The 22,364-nt window shown below is 50.8% G+C and overlaps 9 non-coding genes and 3 pseudogenes across 9 annotated transcripts; all 12 read right to left on the reverse strand.

Annotated features, from left to right (window-relative positions):
* Nucleotides 1–495: 495 nt before the first annotated feature.
* Nucleotides 496–614, reverse strand: LOC124751212. The gene has a single exon (XR_007012057.1). It is a non-coding gene; the product is annotated as a 5S ribosomal RNA (ribosomal RNA).
* Nucleotides 615–3,772: 3,158 nt separating this feature from the next.
* On the reverse strand, nt 3,773–3,887 carry LOC124751218 (annotated as a pseudogene).
* A 3,159-nt stretch (nt 3,888–7,046) lies between these two features.
* LOC124751219 lies at nt 7,047–7,161 on the reverse strand (annotated as a pseudogene).
* A 1,298-nt stretch (nt 7,162–8,459) lies between these two features.
* LOC124751222 lies at nt 8,460–8,578 on the reverse strand. The gene has a single exon (XR_007012060.1). It is a non-coding gene; the product is annotated as a 5S ribosomal RNA (ribosomal RNA).
* Nucleotides 8,579–9,876: 1,298 nt separating this feature from the next.
* Nucleotides 9,877–9,995, reverse strand: LOC124751223. The gene has a single exon (XR_007012061.1). It is a non-coding gene; the product is annotated as a 5S ribosomal RNA (ribosomal RNA).
* A 1,298-nt stretch (nt 9,996–11,293) lies between these two features.
* On the reverse strand, nt 11,294–11,412 carry LOC124751224. Its single transcript, XR_007012062.1, has one exon. It is a non-coding gene; the product is annotated as a 5S ribosomal RNA (ribosomal RNA).
* A 1,298-nt stretch (nt 11,413–12,710) lies between these two features.
* On the reverse strand, nt 12,711–12,829 carry LOC124751225. The gene has a single exon (XR_007012063.1). It is a non-coding gene; the product is annotated as a 5S ribosomal RNA (ribosomal RNA).
* A 1,298-nt stretch (nt 12,830–14,127) lies between these two features.
* LOC124751226 lies at nt 14,128–14,246 on the reverse strand. The gene has a single exon (XR_007012064.1). It is a non-coding gene; the product is annotated as a 5S ribosomal RNA (ribosomal RNA).
* Nucleotides 14,247–15,544: 1,298 nt separating this feature from the next.
* LOC124751227 lies at nt 15,545–15,663 on the reverse strand. The gene has a single exon (XR_007012065.1). It is a non-coding gene; the product is annotated as a 5S ribosomal RNA (ribosomal RNA).
* Nucleotides 15,664–18,708: 3,045 nt separating this feature from the next.
* Nucleotides 18,709–18,826, reverse strand: LOC124751213 (annotated as a pseudogene).
* A 1,298-nt stretch (nt 18,827–20,124) lies between these two features.
* On the reverse strand, nt 20,125–20,243 carry LOC124751229. The gene has a single exon (XR_007012066.1). It is a non-coding gene; the product is annotated as a 5S ribosomal RNA (ribosomal RNA).
* Nucleotides 20,244–21,541: 1,298 nt separating this feature from the next.
* On the reverse strand, nt 21,542–21,660 carry LOC124751231. Its single transcript, XR_007012068.1, has one exon. It is a non-coding gene; the product is annotated as a 5S ribosomal RNA (ribosomal RNA).
* Between the last annotated feature and the right edge of the window lie 704 nt (nt 21,661–22,364).

A 22,364-nucleotide genomic window follows, 5' to 3' on the forward strand; every position in this document is an offset into this window, starting at 1 on the left:
TTATCAGTGCTGCTGTGATGCTTTCTGGGTTCTTCTCCTTGATTTCCAGCGTCCTTTTTAGTAGAAGCGCCGCACATTTCGTCCTTACTTCCACAAGACCGAGTCCTCCTTCCTCTATCGGTAGCGAGCATGTTTCCTGCGCCACTTTGAAGATTTCTCTTCGCCATAGGAGGTAGTATACGGCTCCCGTGATTGCCCTAGCTATTTCTTTGGGTAAGGTCAGGATCTGTGCCAGGTAGTAGGCTTTCGATAGGATCGTTGTGTTTATGAGGTCTATTCTTTGATGCAGGGTTAGTTGCCTGTTTGAATGCACTCTCGTGAGGCCTCGTATTACATGTAGTGCGTTCCTCCAGTTGTATGTTGCCATTTTTTGTGGACAAGGCTGCATGAAGATGCCGAGTACCTTGTGGTTCTCGACTACTTCATACCACTGACTCGCTGCATTTATCTGCTTATTCCCAATTGGCAGTAGCACTGTTTTCTTTTTGTTTATTTTTGCACCTGCACCCGGTGTTCCCAGGCGGTCACCCATCCAAGTACTAACCGGGCCCGATGTTGCTTAACTTCGGTGATCGGACGAGAACCGGTGTATTCAACATGGTATGGCCGTTGGCGTCCTTATAATGTGGCCGCACGGCAGAGGAAGCCTTCGCCCCTTCTCCCAACACACGCAATCGCCGTTTTCCGTGGCACATTTGACGCAAAGCACGTCCTTCCACCGCCACGTGGGTGACACGCACAGCGCGGCTGCTCGTTGCACCGCCTGTCATTCGTTTGGTGCGTGCGGCCTCCGACACTCGCGGGAGACGCACCCTGTTCTTGTTATCCGGCGCGGGGCCGGGCGTCGGGGGGACTGCGCGGGGTGTGGCAGTGTCCTGCTGGACCGGCGGAAGCTTTCTCACCCGGCTGACACGCGCCGCGCTTCCAGATATTTGCGTAATTTGCGCGGTGCATTTTCGCCTGTCCCCTCCCCTTCCGTCCCGACTTGTCCCGACTTTGCTCGACTGCCGCTCGCTGCCGCTCGGGTCGCGCTCCATATGACCGCACAAGCACGACAAACATCTGCGAGATGGGCGCGGGCCGAACCGGCGTGTCCGAGACGCCGTGTGCGGCCGTTCGGAGGTACTAGAGCAGCGCTGTGCCGTGCCGTGCCGTGCCGTGCCGTGCCGTGCCGTGCCATGGAAAGGCGCGAAAACGAGGACACAAGACACAGGAGGTTCGACAAAGCATCCATCTCTTCTAGCGACGAAAGATAAATTGTTGTTTACAAATTTGCAGTTGTGCACTGCTACAAAACAATGTGCCCTGACGTATTTCACAACATTTCTGTCGTTTCATACTGTTTTGTTATTTCCAGAGACTCTTTGGAAATCTTCCTTGGCACACTCTTCTTCAAACTGAGTGCCCTAATATCGTATCTTTTGTTTATTACAACAGATTTAAGTCATTGTGGAAACATCGTTGTCACATCTGAAAAAGAGGGCTGGCAGTGGTGGTGGCGACAAAAAAGCAAAGTATGAAGACAGCCAGAGGTCCCAGGCAGTCACCGATCCGAATACTAACGTTGTTGCTTATCTGCGGTGATCGGACGAGAACGGCTGTTTTTTTTTTTTTTTTTTAATTTATGTATTTAGTTAGTTTTTCGAATTTAGCACTGCTACATAACAGTTGGCTCTGACGCATTTCAAGGACACATCTGTCGATTCGTAGTGTTTCGTCATTTCCAACGAGTTCCTAGCACTATTCCTCGGCGCATTCTTGCTCAAACTGAGTTCATTACTGTAATTTCGTGTCTTATGTTTAGTGCAGTACTTTAAAATGCTTGTGGAAGCATCTTTGTCACACCTGAAAGTTAGTATGAAAAAGAGGGCTGGCAGGTGTAGCGACGCAAAAATTAAAAAATGAGATAGAGCCAACAGCACCTTTTTTTTTTTTTTTTTTAAACGTAATAAACTTTTATTTACAAAATAACAAATACAGTCATGAGATTCCAAGGTATTTTCAATTTCAATTTCAGTTAGTTATCGAGTCTTTTTCTTTTCTTTACTGATATGTAACTTTGTTGCAATTGTCTGTTTCATTATATTTTGTGCATTTGCAGGTAATTTACACTGTTGCACTGATTTGTAAGTCAGTGGAGCAATAATATTTCATTTTTCAGTTTTGTTTGCGTTTTTGTTAAATTTTATGGGTTATTGATTCAAACACTTCTAAGTTCTTTACTTTAGGTCGAGTTTTTGGTCTGGTGCCATTATGTGGCTTGTAGCTATTATTAGAGATGTCTTATTGGCTAAGGCTTACATTTAAGAGACAAAGGACAATGACAAATATGTATGAAAGAATATTATATATATATAGCTAGGTGTCCACGAGATGGTGGTTGAGGGGAAGAGAGCGAGAGAGGGAGAGAGAGAGAAATAGAGAGACAGGGAGAGAGAGAGAGAGAGAGAGAGAGAGAGAGAGAGAGAGGGCGATACGGAACACTTTTGAAACATAATTAAAGAATAATTCTATAAGTGGACAACTATATTCTAGATAAGTTTAACATGATTAAATATGGATTGAATATAGATGTTTCTTTTGTTAGTCTACTCACATAGTCATCTTCGGCGTAGTGATGTTTCGCACATTTTTAAGAACGCTACCTGGATATGCCCTATATGTGTAGCCGTAGCACTGCGGACACTGTTGTTGCACTGCACAAATTTTATACCGAACTCACATTTAACACACAACACTTTGGGGGCGTTGGAGGGTCTCTGCATCGGTGACGACGGAGGCGTGGAGGACTAGGGGGGGGCGTGGTGTGGCGGCAGCGGCGTCGGCGGCGTCGGCGGCGCCGGCGGCGGCGGCGGCAGCGGCGGCGGCGACGGCGGCGGCAGCGGTAGCGGCGGCGGCGGCGGCGGCGGCGGAGACGTCGGAGGCGGTCGTGGCGTGTGGGGACGGAGGGCGTCCTTGAAGGCGGCGTCCAGCGCTATCTGAAGGTAGTTCTGGAACGTCTGCCTGTAGTTGTTTTTCCGCTTGGCTCGCTTGTGTTCCTCCCAGAGATCGGTGAGGAACTGCACTCCGTCCGTTTGTTTTTTTGCGATTATGGCGTGCGCTGTCATCGCGAACGTCCACATGGTCGCGACGCGTTTGGGACGTGGGAAACATTTTGCAGCCGGGATCGTGAGGGCTGTGGCTTCTATAGTTCGGTGATCCGCCCTGTTCATGAGCGCCACCATTTTCCTGCATGTCTCCCATATCGCCTGACTTGTCGGACATGTGAAGCGGTGTTCCACGGTGTCGATCTCGTTGCACACTTCGCAGTGCGGCGACTCACGCATGCCGATGCGCGCTAGGCGCTCGTTCGTCGGTATCTTGTTGTGTACGACTTTGTACCACGTGTCTCTAGCTTCCGGGGGTATGGCTTTCTCAGAGAGATTCTTCCAGACTTGTGGCCAGTCGTGGTCTGGAAGATTCGTCTCTGTTCTGCTTCTTCCTTGTTTGCCTCTCAGTGCACGATAGATTTTCGCTGCAGTTCTCATCTCTTTCACTGCTAGCGTGGATGAGATGTAGCTACTGTCCATTACTATCTGCTTCAAGTAGCGCATCTTGTAGGGTATTCTACTGACATCTACCGGCGCTTCCCCGGAATCGGGTCTGTGTTCTTTTAGTAGAGACGACGTGGTACAGTCTACACTTCTGTCCTCCATTTGTAGAGCTCGGTGGAGCAACAGTGCCGCGCATTTTCTCGTGACATCTATCAGGCCCAGCCCCCCTTCTTCTCTAGGGAGGGTGCCGGTGTTCCCAGGCGGTCACCCATCCAAGTACTAACCGGGCCCGATGTTGCTTAACTTCGGTGATCGGACGAGAACCGGTGTATTCAACATGGTATGGCCGTTGGCGTCCTTATAATGTGGCCGCACGGCAGAGGAAGCCTTCGCCCCTTCTCCCAACACACGCAATCGCCGTTTTCCGTGGCACATTTGACGCAAAGCACGTCCTTCCACCGCCACGTGGGTGACACGCACAGCGCGGCTGCTCGTTGCACCGCCTGTCATTCGTTTGGTGCGTGCGGCCTCCGACACTCGCGGGAGACGCACCTTGTTCTTGTTATCCGGCGCGGGGCCGGGCGTCGGGGGGACTGCGCGGGGTGTGGCAGTGTCCTGCTGGACCGGCGGAAGCTTTCTCACCCGGCTGACACGCGCCGCGCTTCCAGATATTTGCGTAATTTGCGCGGTGCATTTTCGCCTGTCCCCTCCCCTCCCGTCCCGACTTGTCCCGACTTTGCTTCGACTGCCGCTCGCTGCCGCTCGGGTCGCGCTCCATATGACCGCACAAGCACGACAAACATCTGCGAGATGGGCGCGGGCCGAACCGGCGTGTCCGAGACGCCGTGTGCGGCCGTTCGGAGGTACTAGAGCAGCGCTGTGCCGTGCCGTGCCGTGCCGTGCCGTGCCGTGCCGTGCCATGGAAAGGCGCGAAAACGAGGACACAAGACACAGGAGGTTCGACAAAGCATCCATCTCTTCTAGCGACGAAAGATAAATTGTTGTTTACAAATTTGCAGTTGTGCACTGCTACAAAACAATGTGCCCTGACGTATTTCACAACATTTCTGTCGTTTCATACTGTTTTGTTATTTCCAGAGACTCTTTGGAAATCTTCCTTGGCACACTCTTCTTCAAACTGAGTGCCCTAATATCGTATCTTTTGTTTATTACAACAGATTTAAGTCATTGTGGAAACATCGTTGTCACATCTGAAAAAGAGGGCTGGCAGTGGTGGTGGCGACAAAAAAGCAAAGTATGAAGACAGCCAGAGGTCCCAGGCAGTCACCGATCCGAATACTAACGTTGTTGCTTATCTGCGGTGATCGGACGAGAACGGCTGTTTTTTTTTTTTTTTTTTAATTTATGTATTTAGTTAGTTTTTCGAATTTAGCACTGCTACATAACAGTTGGCTCTGACGCATTTCAAGGACACATCTGTCGATTCGTAGTGTTTCGTCATTTCCAACGAGTTCCTAGCACTATTCCTCGGCGCATTCTTGCTCAAACTGAGTTCATTACTGTAATTTCGTGTCTTATGTTTAGTGCAGTACTTTAAAATGCTTGTGGAAGCATCTTTGTCACACCTGAAAGTTAGTATGAAAAAGAGGGCTGGCAGGTGTAGCGACGCAAAAATTAAAAAATGAGATAGAGCCAACAGCACCTTTTTTTTTTTTTTTTTTAAACGTAATAAACTTTTATTTACAAAATAACAAATACAGTCATGAGATTCCAAGGTATTTTCAATTTCAATTTCAGTTAGTTATCGAGTCTTTTTCTTTTCTTTACTGATATGTAACTTTGTTGCAATTGTCTGTTTCATTATATTTTGTGCATTTGCAGGTAATTTACACTGTTGCACTGATTTGTAAGTCAGTGGAGCAATAATATTTCATTTTTCAGTTTTGTTTGCGTTTTTGTTAAATTTTATGGGTTATTGATTCAAACACTTCTAAGTTCTTTACTTTAGGTCGAGTTTTTGGTCTGGTGCCATTATGTGGCTTGTAGCTATTATTAGAGATGTCTTATTGGCTAAGGCTTACATTTAAGAGACAAAGGACAATGACAAATATGTATGAAAGAATATTATATATATATAGCTAGGTGTCCACGAGATGGTGGTTGAGGGGAAGAGAGCGAGAGAGGGAGAGAGAGAGAAATAGAGAGACAGGGAGAGAGAGAGAGAGAGAGAGAGAGAGAGAGAGAGAGAGGGCGATACGGAACACTTTTGAAACATAATTAAAGAATAATTCTATAAGTGGACAACTATATTCTAGATAAGTTTAACATGATTAAATATGGATTGAATATAGATGTTTCTTTTGTTAGTCTACTCACATAGTCATCTTCGGCGTAGTGATGTTTCGCACATTTTTAAGAACGCTACCTGGATATGCCCTATATGTGTAGCCGTAGCACTGCGGACACTGTTGTTGCACTGCACAAATTTTATACCGAACTCACATTTAACACACAACACTTTGGGGGCGTTGGAGGGTCTCTGCATCGGTGACGACGGAGGCGTGGAGGACTAGGGGGGGGCGTGGTGTGGCGGCAGCGGCGTCGGCGGCGTCGGCGGCGCCGGCGGCGGCGGCGGCAGCGGCGGCGGCGACGGCGGCGGCAGCGGTAGCGGCGGCGGCGGCGGCGGCGGCGGAGACGTCGGAGGCGGTCGTGGCGTGTGGGGACGGAGGGCGTCCTTGAAGGCGGCGTCCAGCGCTATCTGAAGGTAGTTCTGGAACGTCTGCCTGTAGTTGTTTTTCCGCTTGGCTCGCTTGTGTTCCTCCCAGAGATCGGTGAGGAACTGCACTCCGTCCGTTTGTTTTTTTGCGATTATGGCGTGCGCTGTCATCGCGAACGTCCACATGGTCGCGACGCGTTTGGGACGTGGGAAACATTTTGCAGCCGGGATCGTGAGGGCTGTGGCTTCTATAGTTCGGTGATCCGCCCTGTTCATGAGCGCCACCATTTTCCTGCATGTCTCCCATATCGCCTGACTTGTCGGACATGTGAAGCGGTGTTCCACGGTGTCGATCTCGTTGCACACTTCGCAGTGCGGCGACTCACGCATGCCGATGCGCGCTAGGCGCTCGTTCGTCGGTATCTTGTTGTGTACGACTTTGTACCACGTGTCTCTAGCTTCCGGGGGTATGGCTTTCTCAGAGAGATTCTTCCAGACTTGTGGCCAGTCGTGGTCTGGAAGATTCGTCTCTGTTCTGCTTCTTCCTTGTTTGCCTCTCAGTGCACGATAGATTTTCGCTGCAGTTCTCATCTCTTTCACTGCTAGCGTGGATGAGATGTAGCTACTGTCCATTACTATCTGCTTCAAGTAGCGCATCTTGTAGGGTATTCTACTGACATCTACCGGCGCTTCCCCGGAATCGGGTCTGTGTTCTTTTAGTAGAGACGACGTGGTACAGTCTACACTTCTGTCCTCCATTTGTAGAGCTCGGTGGAGCAACAGTGCCGCGCATTTTCTCGTGACATCTATCAGGCCCAGCCCCCCTTCTTCTCTAGGGAGGGTGCCGGTGTTCCCAGGCGGTCACCCATCCAAGTACTAACCGGGCCCGATGTTGCTTAACTTCGGTGATCGGACGAGAACCGGTGTATTCAACATGGTATGGCCGTTGGCGTCCTTATAATGTGGTCGCACGGCAGAGGAAGCCTTCGCCCCTTCTCCCAACACACGCAATCGCCGTTTTCCGTGGCACATTTGACGCAAAGCACGTCCTTCCACCGCCACGTGGGTGACACGCACAGCGCGGCTGCTCGTTGCACCGCCTGTCATTCGTTTGGTGCGTGCGGCCTCCGACACTCGCGGGAGACGCACCTTGTTCTTGTTATCCGGCGCGGGGCCGGGCGTCGGGGGGACTGCGCGGGGTGTGGCAGTGTCCTGCTGGACCGGCGGAAGCTTTCTCACCCGGCTGACACGCGCCGCGCTTCCAGATATTTGCGTAATTTGCGCGGTGCATTTTCGCCTGTCCCCTCCCCTCCCGTCCCGACTTGTCCCGACTTTGCTTCGACTGCCGCTCGCTGCCGCTCGGGTCGCGCTCCATATGACCGCACAAGCACGACAAACATCTGCGAGATGGGCGCGGGCCGAACCGGCGTGTCCGAGACGCCGTGTGCGGCCGTTCGGAGGTACTAGAGCAGCGCTGTGCCGTGCCGTGCCGTGCCGTGCCGTGCCGTGCCGTGCCATGGAAAGGCGCGAAAACGAGGACACAAGACACAGGAGGTTCGACAAAGCATCCATCTCTTCTAGCGACGAAAGATAAATTGTTGTTTACAAATTTGCAGTTGTGCACTGCTACAAAACAATGTGCCCTGACGTATTTCACAACATTTCTGTCGTTTCATACTGTTTTGTTATTTCCAGAGACTCTTTGGAAATCTTCCTTGGCACACTCTTCTTCAAACTGAGTGCCCTAATATCGTATCTTTTGTTTATTACAACAGATTTAAGTCATTGTGGAAACATCGTTGTCACATCTGAAAAAGAGGGCTGGCAGTGGTGGTGGCGACAAAAAAGCAAAGTATGAAGACAGCCAGAGGTCCCAGGCAGTCACCGATCCGAATACTAACGTTGTTGCTTATCTGCGGTGATCGGACGAGAACGGCTGTTTTTTTTTTTTTTTTTTTAATTTATGTATTTAGTTAGTTTTTCGAATTTAGCACTGCTACATAACAGTTGGCTCTGACGCATTTCAAGGACACATCTGTCGATTCGTAGTGTTTCGTCATTTCCAACGAGTTCCTAGCACTATTCCTCGGCGCATTCTTGCTCAAACTGAGTTCATTACTGTAATTTCGTGTCTTATGTTTAGTGCAGTACTTTAAAATGCTTGTGGAAGCATCTTTGTCACACCTGAAAGTTAGTATGAAAAAGAGGGCTGGCAGGTGTAGCGACGCAAAAATTAAAAAATGAGATAGAGCCAACAGCACCCGGTGTTCCCAGGCGGTCACCCATCCAAGTACTAACCGGGCCCGATGTTGCTTAACTTCGGTGATCGGACGAGAACCGGTGTATTCAACATGGTATGGCCGTTGGCGTCCTTATAATGTGGCCGCACGGCAGAGGAAGCCTTCGCCCCTTCTCCCAACACACGCAATCGCCGTTTTCCGTGGCACATTTGACGCAAAGCACGTCCTTCCACCGCCACGTGGGTGACACGCACAGCGCGGCTGCTCGTTGCACCGCCTGTCATTCGTTTGGTGCGTGCGGCCTCCGACACTCGCGGGAGACGCACCTTGTTCTTGTTATCCGGCGCGGGGCCGGGCGTCGGGGGGACTGCGCGGGGTGTGGCAGTGTCCTGCTGGACCGGCGGAAGCTTTCTCACCCGGCTGACACGCGCCGCGCTTCCAGATATTTGCGTAATTTGCGCGGTGCATTTTCGCCTGTCCCCTCCCCTCCCGTCCCGACTTGTCCCGACTTTGCTTCGACTGCCGCTCGCTGCCGCTCGGGTCGCGCTCCATATGACCGCACAAGCACGACAAACATCTGCGAGATGGGCGCGGGCCGAACCGGCGTGTCCGAGACGCCGTGTGCGGCCGTTCGGAGGTACTAGAGCAGCGCTGTGCCGTGCCGTGCCGTGCCGTGCCGTGCCGTGCCGTGCCATGGAAAGGCGCGAAAACGAGGACACAAGACACAGGAGGTTCGACAAAGCATCCATCTCTTCTAGCGACGAAAGATAAATTGTTGTTTACAAATTTGCAGTTGTGCACTGCTACAAAACAATGTGCCCTGACGTATTTCACAACATTTCTGTCGTTTCATACTGTTTTGTTATTTCCAGAGACTCTTTGGAAATCTTCCTTGGCACACTCTTCTTCAAACTGAGTGCCCTAATATCGTATCTTTTGTTTATTACAACAGATTTAAGTCATTGTGGAAACATCGTTGTCACATCTGAAAAAGAGGGCTGGCAGTGGTGGTGGCGACAAAAAAGCAAAGTATGAAGACAGCCAGAGGTCCCAGGCAGTCACCGATCCGAATACTAACGTTGTTGCTTATCTGCGGTGATCGGACGAGAACGGCTGTTTTTTTTTTTTTTTTTTTAATTTATGTATTTAGTTAGTTTTTCGAATTTAGCACTGCTACATAACAGTTGGCTCTGACGCATTTCAAGGACACATCTGTCGATTCGTAGTGTTTCGTCATTTCCAACGAGTTCCTAGCACTATTCCTCGGCGCATTCTTGCTCAAACTGAGTTCATTACTGTAATTTCGTGTCTTATGTTTAGTGCAGTACTTTAAAATGCTTGTGGAAGCATCTTTGTCACACCTGAAAGTTAGTATGAAAAAGAGGGCTGGCAGGTGTAGCGACGCAAAAATTAAAAAATGAGATAGAGCCAACAGCACCCGGTGTTCCCAGGCGGTCACCCATCCAAGTACTAACCGGGCCCGATGTTGCTTAACTTCGGTGATCGGACGAGAACCGGTGTATTCAACATGGTATGGCCGTTGGCGTCCTTATAATGTGGCCGCACGGCAGAGGAAGCCTTCGCCCCTTCTCCCAACACACGCAATCGCCGTTTTCCGTGGCACATTTGACGCAAAGCACGTCCTTCCACCGCCACGTGGGTGACACGCACAGCGCGGCTGCTCGTTGCACCGCCTGTCATTCGTTTGGTGCGTGCGGCCTCCGACACTCGCGGGAGACGCACCTTGTTCTTGTTATCCGGCGCGGGGCCGGGCGTCGGGGGGACTGCGCGGGGTGTGGCAGTGTCCTGCTGGACCGGCGGAAGCTTTCTCACCCGGCTGACACGCGCCGCGCTTCCAGATATTTGCGTAATTTGCGCGGTGCATTTTCGCCTGTCCCCTCCCCTCCCGTCCCGACTTGTCCCGACTTTGCTTCGACTGCCGCTCGCTGCCGCTCGGGTCGCGCTCCATATGACCGCACAAGCACGACAAACATCTGCGAGATGGGCGCGGGCCGAACCGGCGTGTCCGAGACGCCGTGTGCGGCCGTTCGGAGGTACTAGAGCAGCGCTGTGCCGTGCCGTGCCGTGCCGTGCCGTGCCGTGCCGTGCCATGGAAAGGCGCGAAAACGAGGACACAAGACACAGGAGGTTCGACAAAGCATCCATCTCTTCTAGCGACGAAAGATAAATTGTTGTTTACAAATTTGCAGTTGTGCACTGCTACAAAACAATGTGCCCTGACGTATTTCACAACATTTCTGTCGTTTCATACTGTTTTGTTATTTCCAGAGACTCTTTGGAAATCTTCCTTGGCACACTCTTCTTCAAACTGAGTGCCCTAATATCGTATCTTTTGTTTATTACAACAGATTTAAGTCATTGTGGAAACATCGTTGTCACATCTGAAAAAGAGGGCTGGCAGTGGTGGTGGCGACAAAAAAGCAAAGTATGAAGACAGCCAGAGGTCCCAGGCAGTCACCGATCCGAATACTAACGTTGTTGCTTATCTGCGGTGATCGGACGAGAACGGCTGTTTTTTTTTTTTTTTTTTTAATTTATGTATTTAGTTAGTTTTTCGAATTTAGCACTGCTACATAACAGTTGGCTCTGACGCATTTCAAGGACACATCTGTCGATTCGTAGTGTTTCGTCATTTCCAACGAGTTCCTAGCACTATTCCTCGGCGCATTCTTGCTCAAACTGAGTTCATTACTGTAATTTCGTGTCTTATGTTTAGTGCAGTACTTTAAAATGCTTGTGGAAGCATCTTTGTCACACCTGAAAGTTAGTATGAAAAAGAGGGCTGGCAGGTGTAGCGACGCAAAAATTAAAAAATGAGATAGAGCCAACAGCACCCGGTGTTCCCAGGCGGTCACCCATCCAAGTACTAACCGGGCCCGATGTTGCTTAACTTCGGTGATCGGACGAGAACCGGTGTATTCAACATGGTATGGCCGTTGGCGTCCTTATAATGTGGCCGCACGGCAGAGGAAGCCTTCGCCCCTTCTCCCAACACACGCAATCGCCGTTTTCCGTGGCACATTTGACGCAAAGCACGTCCTTCCACCGCCACGTGGGTGACACGCACAGCGCGGCTGCTCGTTGCACCGCCTGTCATTCGTTTGGTGCGTGCGGCCTCCGACACTCGCGGGAGACGCACCTTGTTCTTGTTATCCGGCGCGGGGCCGGGCGTCGGGGGGACTGCGCGGGGTGTGGCAGTGTCCTGCTGGACCGGCGGAAGCTTTCTCACCCGGCTGACACGCGCCGCGCTTCCAGATATTTGCGTAATTTGCGCGGTGCATTTTCGCCTGTCCCCTCCCCTCCCGTCCCGACTTGTCCCGACTTTGCTTCGACTGCCGCTCGCTGCCGCTCGGGTCGCGCTCCATATGACCGCACAAGCACGACAAACATCTGCGAGATGGGCGCGGGCCGAACCGGCGTGTCCGAGACGCCGTGTGCGGCCGTTCGGAGGTACTAGAGCAGCGCTGTGCCGTGCCGTGCCGTGCCGTGCCGTGCCGTGCCGTGCCATGGAAAGGCGCGAAAACGAGGACACAAGACACAGGAGGTTCGACAAAGCATCCATCTCTTCTAGCGACGAAAGATAAATTGTTGTTTACAAATTTGCAGTTGTGCACTGCTACAAAACAATGTGCCCTGACGTATTTCACAACATTTCTGTCGTTTCATACTGTTTTGTTATTTCCAGAGACTCTTTGGAAATCTTCCTTGGCACACTCTTCTTCAAACTGAGTGCCCTAATATCGTATCTTTTGTTTATTACAACAGATTTAAGTCATTGTGGAAACATCGTTGTCACATCTGAAAAAGAGGGCTGGCAGTGGTGGTGGCGACAAAAAAGCAAAGTATGAAGACAGCCAGAGGTCCCAGGCAGTCACCGATCCGAATACTAACGTTGTTGCTTATCTGCGGTGATCGGACGAGAACGGCTGTTTTTTTTTTTTTTTTTTTAATTTATGTATTTAGTTAGTTTTTCGAATTTAGCACTGCTACATAACAGTTGGCTCTGACGCATTTCAAGGACACATCTGTCGATTCGTAGTGTTTCGTCATTTCCAACGAGTTCCTAGCACTATTCCTCGGCGCATTCTTGCTCAAACTGAGTTCATTACTGTAATTTCGTGTCTTATGTTTAGTGCAGTACTTTAAAATGCTTGTGGAAGCATCTTTGTCACACCTGAAAGTTAGTATGAAAAAGAGGGCTGGCAGGTGTAGCGACGCAAAAATTAAAAAATGAGATAGAGCCAACAGCACCCGGTGTTCCCAGGCGGTCACCCATCCAAGTACTAACCGGGCCCGATGTTGCTTAACTTCGGTGATCGGACGAGAACCGGTGTATTCAACATGGTATGGCCGTTGGCGTCCTTATAATGTGGCCGCACGGCAGAGGAAGCCTTCGCCCCTTCTCCCAACACACGCAATCGCCGTTTTCCGTGGCACATTTGACGCAAAGCACGTCCTTCCACCGCCACGTGGGTGACACGCACAGCGCGGCTGCTCGTTGCACCGCCTGTCATTCGTTTGGTGCGTGCGGCCTCCGACACTCGCGGGAGACGCACCTTGTTCTTGTTATCCGGCGCGGGGCCGGGCGTCGGGGGGACTGCGCGGGGTGTGGCAGTGTCCTGCTGGACCGGCGGAAGCTTTCTCACCCGGCTGACACGCGCCGCGCTTCCAGATATTTGCGTAATTTGCGCGGTGCATTTTCGCCTGTCCCCTCCCCTCCCGTCCCGACTTGTCCCGACTTTGCTTCGACTGCCGCTCGCTGCCGCTCGGGTCGCGCTCCATATGACCGCACAAGCACGACAAACATCTGCGAGATGGGCGCGGGCCGAACCGGCGTGTCCGAGACGCCGTGTGCGGCCGTTCGGAGGTACTAGAGCAGCGCTGTGCCGTGCCGTGCCGTGCCGTGCCGTGCCGTGCCGTGCCATGGAAAGGCGCGAAAACGAGGACACAAGACACAGGAGGTTCGACAAAGCATCCATCTCTTCTAGCGACGAAAGATAAATTGTTGTTTACAAATTTGCAGTTGTGCACTGCTACAAAACAATGTGCCCTGACGTATTTCACAACATTTCTGTCGTTTCATACTGTTTTGTTATTTCCAGAGACTCTTTGGAAATCTTCCTTGGCACACTCTTCTTCAAACTGAGTGCCCTAATATCGTATCTTTTGTTTATTACAACAGATTTAAGTCATTGTGGAAACATCGTTGTCACATCTGAAAAAGAGGGCTGGCAGTGGTGGTGGCGACAAAAAAGCAAAGTATGAAGACAGCCAGAGGTCCCAGGCAGTCACCGATCCGAATACTAACGTTGTTGCTTATCTGCGGTGATCGGACGAGAACGGCTGTTTTTTTTTTTTTTTTTTTAATTTATGTATTTAGTTAGTTTTTCGAATTTAGCACTGCTACATAACAGTTGGCTCTGACGCATTTCAAGGACACATCTGTCGATTCGTAGTGTTTCGTCATTTCCAACGAGTTCCTAGCACTATTCCTCGGCGCATTCTTGCTCAAACTGAGTTCATTACTGTAATTTCGTGTCTTATGTTTAGTGCAGTACTTTAAAATGCTTGTGGAAGCATCTTTGTCACACCTGAAAGTTAGTATGAAAAAGAGGGCTGGCAGGTGTAGCGACGCAAAAATTAAAAAATGAGATAGAGCCAACAGCACCCGGTGTTCCCAGGCGGTCACCCATCCAAGTACTAACCGGGCCCGATGTTGCTTAACTTCGGTGATCGGACGAGAACCGGTGTATTCAACATGGTATGGCCGTTGGCGTCCTTATAATGTGGCCGCACGGCAGAGGAAGCCTTCGCCCCTTCTCCCAACACACGCAATCGCCGTTTTCCGTGGCACATTTGACGCAAAGCACGTCCTTCCACCGCCACGTGGGTGACACGCACAGCGCGGCTGCTCGTTGCACCGCCTGTCATTCGTTTGGTGCGTGCGGCCTCCGACACTCGCGGGAGACGCACCTTGTTCTTGTTATCCGGCGCGGGGCCGGGCGTCGGGGGGACTGCGCGGGGTGTGGCAGTGTCCTGCTGGACCGGCGGAAGCTTTCTCACCCGGCTGACACGCGCCGCGCTTCCAGATATTTGCGTAATTTGCGCGGTGCATTTTCGCCTGTCCCCTCCCCTCCCGTCCCGACTTGTCCCGACTTTGCTTCGACTGCCGCTCGCTGCCGCTCGGGTCGCGCTCCATATGACCGCACAAGCACGACAAACATCTGCGAGATGGGCGCGGGCCGAACCGGCGTGTCCGAGACGCCGTGTGCGGCCGTTCGGAGGTACTAGAGCAGCGCTGTGCCGTGCCGTGCCGTGCCGTGCCGTGCCGTGCCGTGCCATGGAAAGGCGCGAAAACGAGGACACAAGACACAGGAGGTTCGACAAAGCATCCATCTCTTCTAGCGACGAAAGATAAATTGTTGTTTACAAATTTGCAGTTGTGCACTGCTACAAAACAATGTGCCCTGACGTATTTCACAACATTTCTGTCGTTTCATACTGTTTTGTTATTTCCAGAGACTCTTTGGAAATCTTCCTTGGCACACTCTTCTTCAAACTGAGTGCCCTAATATCGTATCTTTTGTTTATTACAACAGATTTAAGTCATTGTGGAAACATCGTTGTCACATCTGAAAAAGAGGGCTGGCAGTGGTGGTGGCGACAAAAAAGCAAAGTATGAAGACAGCCAGAGGTCCCAGGCAGTCACCGATCCGAATACTAACGTTGTTGCTTATCTGCGGTGATCGGACGAGAACGGCTGTTTTTTTTTTTTTTTTTTTAATTTATGTATTTAGTTAGTTTTTCGAATTTAGCACTGCTACATAACAGTTGGCTCTGACGCATTTCAAGGACACATCTGTCGATTCGTAGTGTTTCGTCATTTCCAACGAGTTCCTAGCACTATTCCTCGGCGCATTCTTGCTCAAACTGAGTTCATTACTGTAATTTCGTGTCTTATGTTTAGTGCAGTACTTTAAAATGCTTGTGGAAGCATCTTTGTCACACCTGAAAGTTAGTATGAAAAAGAGGGCTGGCAGGTGTAGCGACGCAAAAATTAAAAAATGAGATAGAGCCAACAGCACCCGGTGTTCCCAGGCGGTCACCCATCCAAGTACTAACCGGGCCCGATGTTGCTTAACTTCGGTGATCGGACGAGAACCGGTGTATTCAACATGGTATGGCCGTTGGCGTCCTTATAATGTGGCCGCACGGCAGAGGAAGCCTTCGCCCCTTCTCCCAACACACGCAATCGCCGTTTTCCGTGGCACATTTGACGCAAAGCACGTCCTTCCACCGCCACGTGGGTGACACGCACAGCGCGGCTGCTCGTTGCACCGCCTGTCATTCGTTTGGTGCGTGCGGCCTCCGACACTCGCGGGAGACGCACCTTGTTCTTGTTATCCGGCGCGGGGCCGGGCGTCGGGGGGACTGCGCGGGGTGTGGCAGTGTCCTGCTGGACCGGCGGAAGCTTTCTCACCCGGCTGACACGCGCCGCGCTTCCAGATATTTGCGTAATTTGCGCGGTGCATTTTCGCCTGTCCCCTCCCCTCCCGTCCCGACTTGTCCCGACTTTGCTTCGACTGCCGCTCGCTGCCGCTCGGGTCGCGCTCCATATGACCGCACAAGCACGACAAACATCTGCGAGATGGGCGCGGGCCGAACCGGCGTGTCCGAGACGCCGTGTGCGGCCGTTCGGAGGTACTAGAGCAGCGCTGTGCCGTGCCGTGCCGTGCCGTGCCGTGCCGTGCCGTGCCATGGAAAGGCGCGAAAACGAGGACACAAGACACAGGAGGTTCGACAAAGCATCCATCTCTTCTAGCGACGAAAGATAAATTGTTGTTTACAAATTTGCAGTTGTGCACTGCTACAAAACAATGTGCCCTGACGTATTTCACAACATTTCTGTCGTTTCATACTGTTTTGTTATTTCCAGAGACTCTTTGGAAATCTTCCTTGGCACACTCTTCTTCAAACTGAGTGCCCTAATATCGTATCTTTTGTTTATTACAACAGATTTAAGTCATTGTGGAAACATCGTTGTCACATCTGAAAAAGAGGGCTGGCAGTGGTGGTGGCGACAAAAAAGCAAAGTATGAAGACAGCCAGAGGTCCCAGGCAGTCACCGATCCGAATACTAACGTTGTTGCTTATCTGCGGTGATCGGACGAGAACGGCTGTTTTTTTTTTTTTTTTTTTAATTTATGTATTTAGTTAGTTTTTCGAATTTAGCACTGCTACATAACAGTTGGCTCTGACGCATTTCAAGGACACATCTGTCGATTCGTAGTGTTTCGTCATTTCCAACGAGTTCCTAGCACTATTCCTCGGCGCATTCTTGCTCAAACTGAGTTCATTACTGTAATTTCGTGTCTTATGTTTAGTGCAGTACTTTAAAATGCTTGTGGAAGCATCTTTGTCACACCTGAAAGTTAGTATGAAAAAGAGGGCTGGCAGGTGTAGCGACGCAAAAATTAAAAAATGAGATAGAGCCAACAGCACCTTTTTTTTTTCTTTTTGTAACGTATATAAACTTTTATTTACAATTTTTAACAATTACATATCTTTACATGAAATTGTATATTTTCTCGTTTTCAGTTCTGATTGTTCTTTTAGTAGTCTCTTGGCTGAGTTACAACACTTTTATTCACTGAGTGTCCTTTATTTAAATTTTCCCTTCAATGTTTATGGTTTTTTTATACCAAAAAAAAAGAAACTGCTTTACTTTGATTTTATTTTTTTTTAAATTGAATTTAAATTAATTTTAATTTTTTTTTTCCCGTATGGTATTTGAATACACCTATTTTGGCATGTTCGCTATGTGTTTGCCAAAGGCTAAAGGAGATTATGGGCCAGAACTTCTATGTGCCTAAATGATGAATGGGGAAGTTATTTAGTGTACTGTGTGAGAGTGGACGCAACAGTTCCACGGAAAATTTGGGGCAGAGAAAGTCTAAAGTTAGAATTATTGTAAATCGCAAAGGGGTATGCAACGTTTTGGCACATGATGCGCGGAACTTTATAAATGTATATAACTATATCTATACACACGGATACATCAAAGGAATAAACACAAACAACACAAAAAAAAACATACAAAACAACAAAAAAAAAGATTATAGAAGAGAGAGAGAGAGAGAGAGAGAGAGAGAGAGAGAGAGGGGGGGAAAAAAAAAACGTACCTTGAATGGAGATGGCGAGAGAACACATTAATTACATGAAATACACTGTTTGACATTTCGCTGTTACCTTGGAACACGTCTTGTATCCTTTGCACTAAATTGATAACTGATCATTTCCTTTTGCCTGCTTTATTTGGCTATTGGGCACTGGACACTGTATGGCTATGATTGGCACACGTCACTCTCACTTTGGCACTGCTACACGTACCCACTTTCACTCTGCGCGCATTTTCACAACACTTTCTCGATGCACCACTCTTGCCGTCGGGGCTTTGGAGGGATTGGTGGGCGACGTCCTCAGCGACTGGGGTTTGGGTGTTGTGGGAGGGCGTCGGTCACGTCGTGTTGAAGGCGTCTCGGAAGGCGGCGTCCAGCGGGACCTGCAGGAAGTTCTGGAAGGTCTCGCGGTACTTGGAGCGTTGTTTGGCCCTCCTGTGTTCCTCCCACAGGTCCGTGAGGAACTGCGCCTTGTCGGTCTGCCGTTTCGTGACGATGGCGTGTGCCGTCATGGCGATGATCCACATTGTGGCCAGGCGTTTCGCTTTGGGGAAAGGCTTCGCGTCCGGGACAGTGACAGCTGAGACATGTATCGCCCTCTCGTCGGTTCTGTTGATGTGGGCGATCATTTTTCTCGCTGCCGCCCATATTTCCCCGCTCTCTCTGCAGCCAAAACGATGCTCGATGGTGTCGGTCTGGTTGCAGAGCTCGCAGTTTGGGGATTCCCGCATTTTTATGCGTGCCAGTTTTTCGTTTGTCGGCACTGTTTTGTGGATGATTTTATACCACGTGTCCCTGGCGTGCTCAGGAAGTGTCCGTTCCGAGACATTCTTCCAGACCTGTGGCCAGTCATGGTCTGGAAAACTCGTCTCTATTTTGGACTTTCTTGCCTTCCCCCTCAGAGCGCTGTAGATGTTCCTCGCCGTTCTTTGCTGTGGGTTGGCAACGACCGCGGTGATGTAACTCTTGTCGATTGCCATCTGTTTTATGTGCCGCAACTTGAATGGTATGTTCGTAGTGTCTACAGGAGCCTCTTCAGATTCAGGTTTATATTGGTTTATCAGGCTGCCCGGTGTTCCCAGGCGGTCACCCATCCAAGTACTAACCGGGCCCGATGTTGCTTAACTTCGGTGATCGGACGAGAACCGGTGTATTCAACATGGTATGGCCGTTGGCGTCCTTATAATGTGGCCGCACGGCAGAGGAAGCCTTCGCCCCTTCTCCCAACACACGCAATCGCCGTTTTCCGTGGCACATTTGACGCAAAGCACGTCCTTCCACCGCCACGTGGGTGACACGCACAGCGCGGCTGCTCGTTGCACCGCCTGTCATTCGTTTGGTGCGTGCGGCCTCCGACACTCGCGGGAGACGCACCTTGTTCTTGTTATCCGGCGCGGGGCCGGGCGTCGGGGGGACTGCGCGGGGTGTGGCAGTGTCCTGCTGGACCGGCGGAAGCTTTCTCACCCGGCTGACACGCGCCGCGCTTCCAGATATTTGCGTAATTTGCGCGGTGCATTTTCGCCTGTCCCCTCCCCTCCCGTCCCGACTTGTCCCGACTTTGCTTCGACTGCCGCTCGCTGCCGCTCGGGTCGCGCTCCATATGACCGCACAAGCACGACAAACATCTGCGAGATGGGCGCGGGCCGAACCGGCGTGTCCGAGACGCCGTGTGCGGCCGTTCGGAGGTACTAGAGCAGCGCTGTGCCGTGCCGTGCCGTGCCGTGCCGTGCCGTGCCGTGCCATGGAAAGGCGCGAAAACGAGGACACAAGACACAGGAGGTTCGACAAAGCATCCATCTCTTCTAGCGACGAAAGATAAATTGTTGTTTACAAATTTGCAGTTGTGCACTGCTACAAAACAATGTGCCCTGACGTATTTCACAACATTTCTGTCGTTTCATACTGTTTTGTTATTTCCAGAGACTCTTTGGAAATCTTCCTTGGCACACTCTTCTTCAAACTGAGTGCCCTAATATCGTATCTTTTGTTTATTACAACAGATTTAAGTCATTGTGGAAACATCGTTGTCACATCTGAAAAAGAGGGCTGGCAGTGGTGGTGGCGACAAAAAAGCAAAGTATGAAGACAGCCAGAGGTCCCAGGCAGTCACCGATCCGAATACTAACGTTGTTGCTTATCTGCGGTGATCGGACGAGAACGGCTGTTTTTTTTTTTTTTTTTTTAATTTATGTATTTAGTTAGTTTTTCGAATTTAGCACTGCTACATAACAGTTGGCTCTGACGCATTTCAAGGACACATCTGTCGATTCGTAGTGTTTCGTCATTTCCAACGAGTTCCTAGCACTATTCCTCGGCGCATTCTTGCTCAAACTGAGTTCATTACTGTAATTTCGTGTCTTATGTTTAGTGCAGTACTTTAAAATGCTTGTGGAAGCATCTTTGTCACACCTGAAAGTTAGTATGAAAAAGAGGGCTGGCAGGTGTAGCGACGCAAAAATTAAAAAATGAGATAGAGCCAACAGCACCCGGTGTTCCCAGGCGGTCACCCATCCAAGTACTAACCGGGCCCGATGTTGCTTAACTTCGGTGATCGGACGAGAACCGGTGTATTCAACATGGTATGGCCGTTGGCGTCCTTATAATGTGGCCGCACGGCAGAGGAAGCCTTCGCCCCTTCTCCCAACACACGCAATCGCCGTTTTCCGTGGCACATTTGACGCAAAGCACGTCCTTCCACCGCCACGTGGGTGACACGCACAGCGCGGCTGCTCGTTGCACCGCCTGTCATTCGTTTGGTGCGTGCGGCCTCCGACACTCGCGGGAGACGCACCTTGTTCTTGTTATCCGGCGCGGGGCCGGGCGTCGGGGGGACTGCGCGGGGTGTGGCAGTGTCCTGCTGGACCGGCGGAAGCTTTCTCACCCGGCTGACACGCGCCGCGCTTCCAGATATTTGCGTAATTTGCGCGGTGCATTTTCGCCTGTCCCCTCCCCTCCCGTCCCGACTTGTCCCGACTTTGCTTCGACTGCCGCTCGCTGCCGCTCGGGTCGCGCTCCATATGACCGCACAAGCACGACAAACATCTGCGAGATGGGCGCGGGCCGAACCGGCGTGTCCGAGACGCCGTGTGCGGCCGTTCGGAGGTACTAGAGCAGCGCTGTGCCGTGCCGTGCCGTGCCGTGCCGTGCCGTGCCGTGCCATGGAAAGGCGCGAAAACGAGGACACAAGACACAGGAGGTTCGACAAAGCATCCATCTCTTCTAGCGACGAAAGATAAATTGTTGTTTACAAATTTGCAGTTGTGCACTGCTACAAAACAATGTGCCCTGACGTATTTCACAACATTTCTGTCGTTTCATACTGTTTTGTTATTTCCAGAGACTCTTTGGAAATCTTCCTTGGCACACTCTTCTTCAAACTGAGTGCCCTAATATCGTATCTTTTGTTTATTACAACAGATTTAAGTCATTGTGGAAACATCGTTGTCACATCTGAAAAAGAGGGCTGGCAGTGGTGGTGGCGACAAAAAAGCAAAGTATGAAGACAGCCAGAGGTCCCAGGCAGTCACCGATCCGAATACTAACGTTGTTGCTTATCTGCGGTGATCGGACGAGAACGGCTGTTTTTTTTTTTTTTTTTTTAATTTATGTATTTAGTTAGTTTTTCGAATTTAGCACTGCTACATAACAGTTGGCTCTGACGCATTTCAAGGACACATCTGTCGATTCGTAGTGTTTCGTCATTTCCAACGAGTTCCTAGCACTATTCCTCGGCGCATTCTTGCTCAAACTGAGTTCATTACTGTAATTTCGTGTCTTATGTTTAGTGCAGTACTTTAAAATGCTTGTGGAAGCATCTTTGTCACACCTGAAAGTTAGTATGAAAAAGAGGGCTGGCAGGTGTAGCGACGCAAAAATTAAAAAATGAGATAGAGCCAACAGCACCCGGTGTTCCCAGGCGGTCACCCATCCAAGTACTAACCGGGCCCGATGTTGCTTAACTTCGGTGATCGGACGAGAACCGGTGTATTCAACATGGTATGGCCGTTGGCGTCCTTATAATGTGGCCGCACGGCAGAGGAAGCCTTCGCCCCTTCTCCCAACACACGCAATCGCCGTTTTCCGTGGCACATTTGACGCAAAGCACGTCCTTCCACCGCCACGTGGGTGACACGCACAGCGCGGCTGCTCGTTGCACCGCCTGTCATTCGTTTGGTGCGTGCGGCCTCCGACACTCGCGGGAGACGCACCTTGTTCTTGTTATCCGGCGCGGGGCCGGGCGTCGGGGGGACTGCGCGGGGTGTGGCAGTGTCCTGCTGGACCGGCGGAAGCTTTCTCACCCGGCTGACACGCGCCGCGCTTCCAGATATTTGCGTAATTTGCGCGGTGCATTTTCGCCTGTCCCCTCCCCTCCCGTCCCGACTTGTCCCGACTTTGCTTCGACTGCCGCTCGCTGCCGCTCGGGTCGCGCTCCATATGACCGCACAAGCACGACAAACATCTGCGAGATGGGCGCGGGCCGAACCGGCGTGTCCGAGACGCCGTGTGCGGCCGTTCGGAGGTACTAGAGCAGCGCTGTGCCGTGCCGTGCCGTGCCGTGCCGTGCCGTGCCGTGCCATGGAAAGGCGCGAAAACGAGGACACAAGACACAGGAGGTTCGACAAAGCATCCATCTCTTCTAGCGACGAAAGATAAATTGTTGTTTACAAATTTGCAGTTGTGCACTGCTACAAAACAATGTGCCCTGACGTATTTC

Source organism: Schistocerca piceifrons, unplaced genomic scaffold (assembly GCF_021461385.2).
Source record: "Schistocerca piceifrons isolate TAMUIC-IGC-003096 unplaced genomic scaffold, iqSchPice1.1 HiC_scaffold_455, whole genome shotgun sequence".
In the NCBI taxonomy this organism is placed as follows: domain Eukaryota; kingdom Metazoa; phylum Arthropoda; class Insecta; order Orthoptera; family Acrididae; genus Schistocerca; species Schistocerca piceifrons.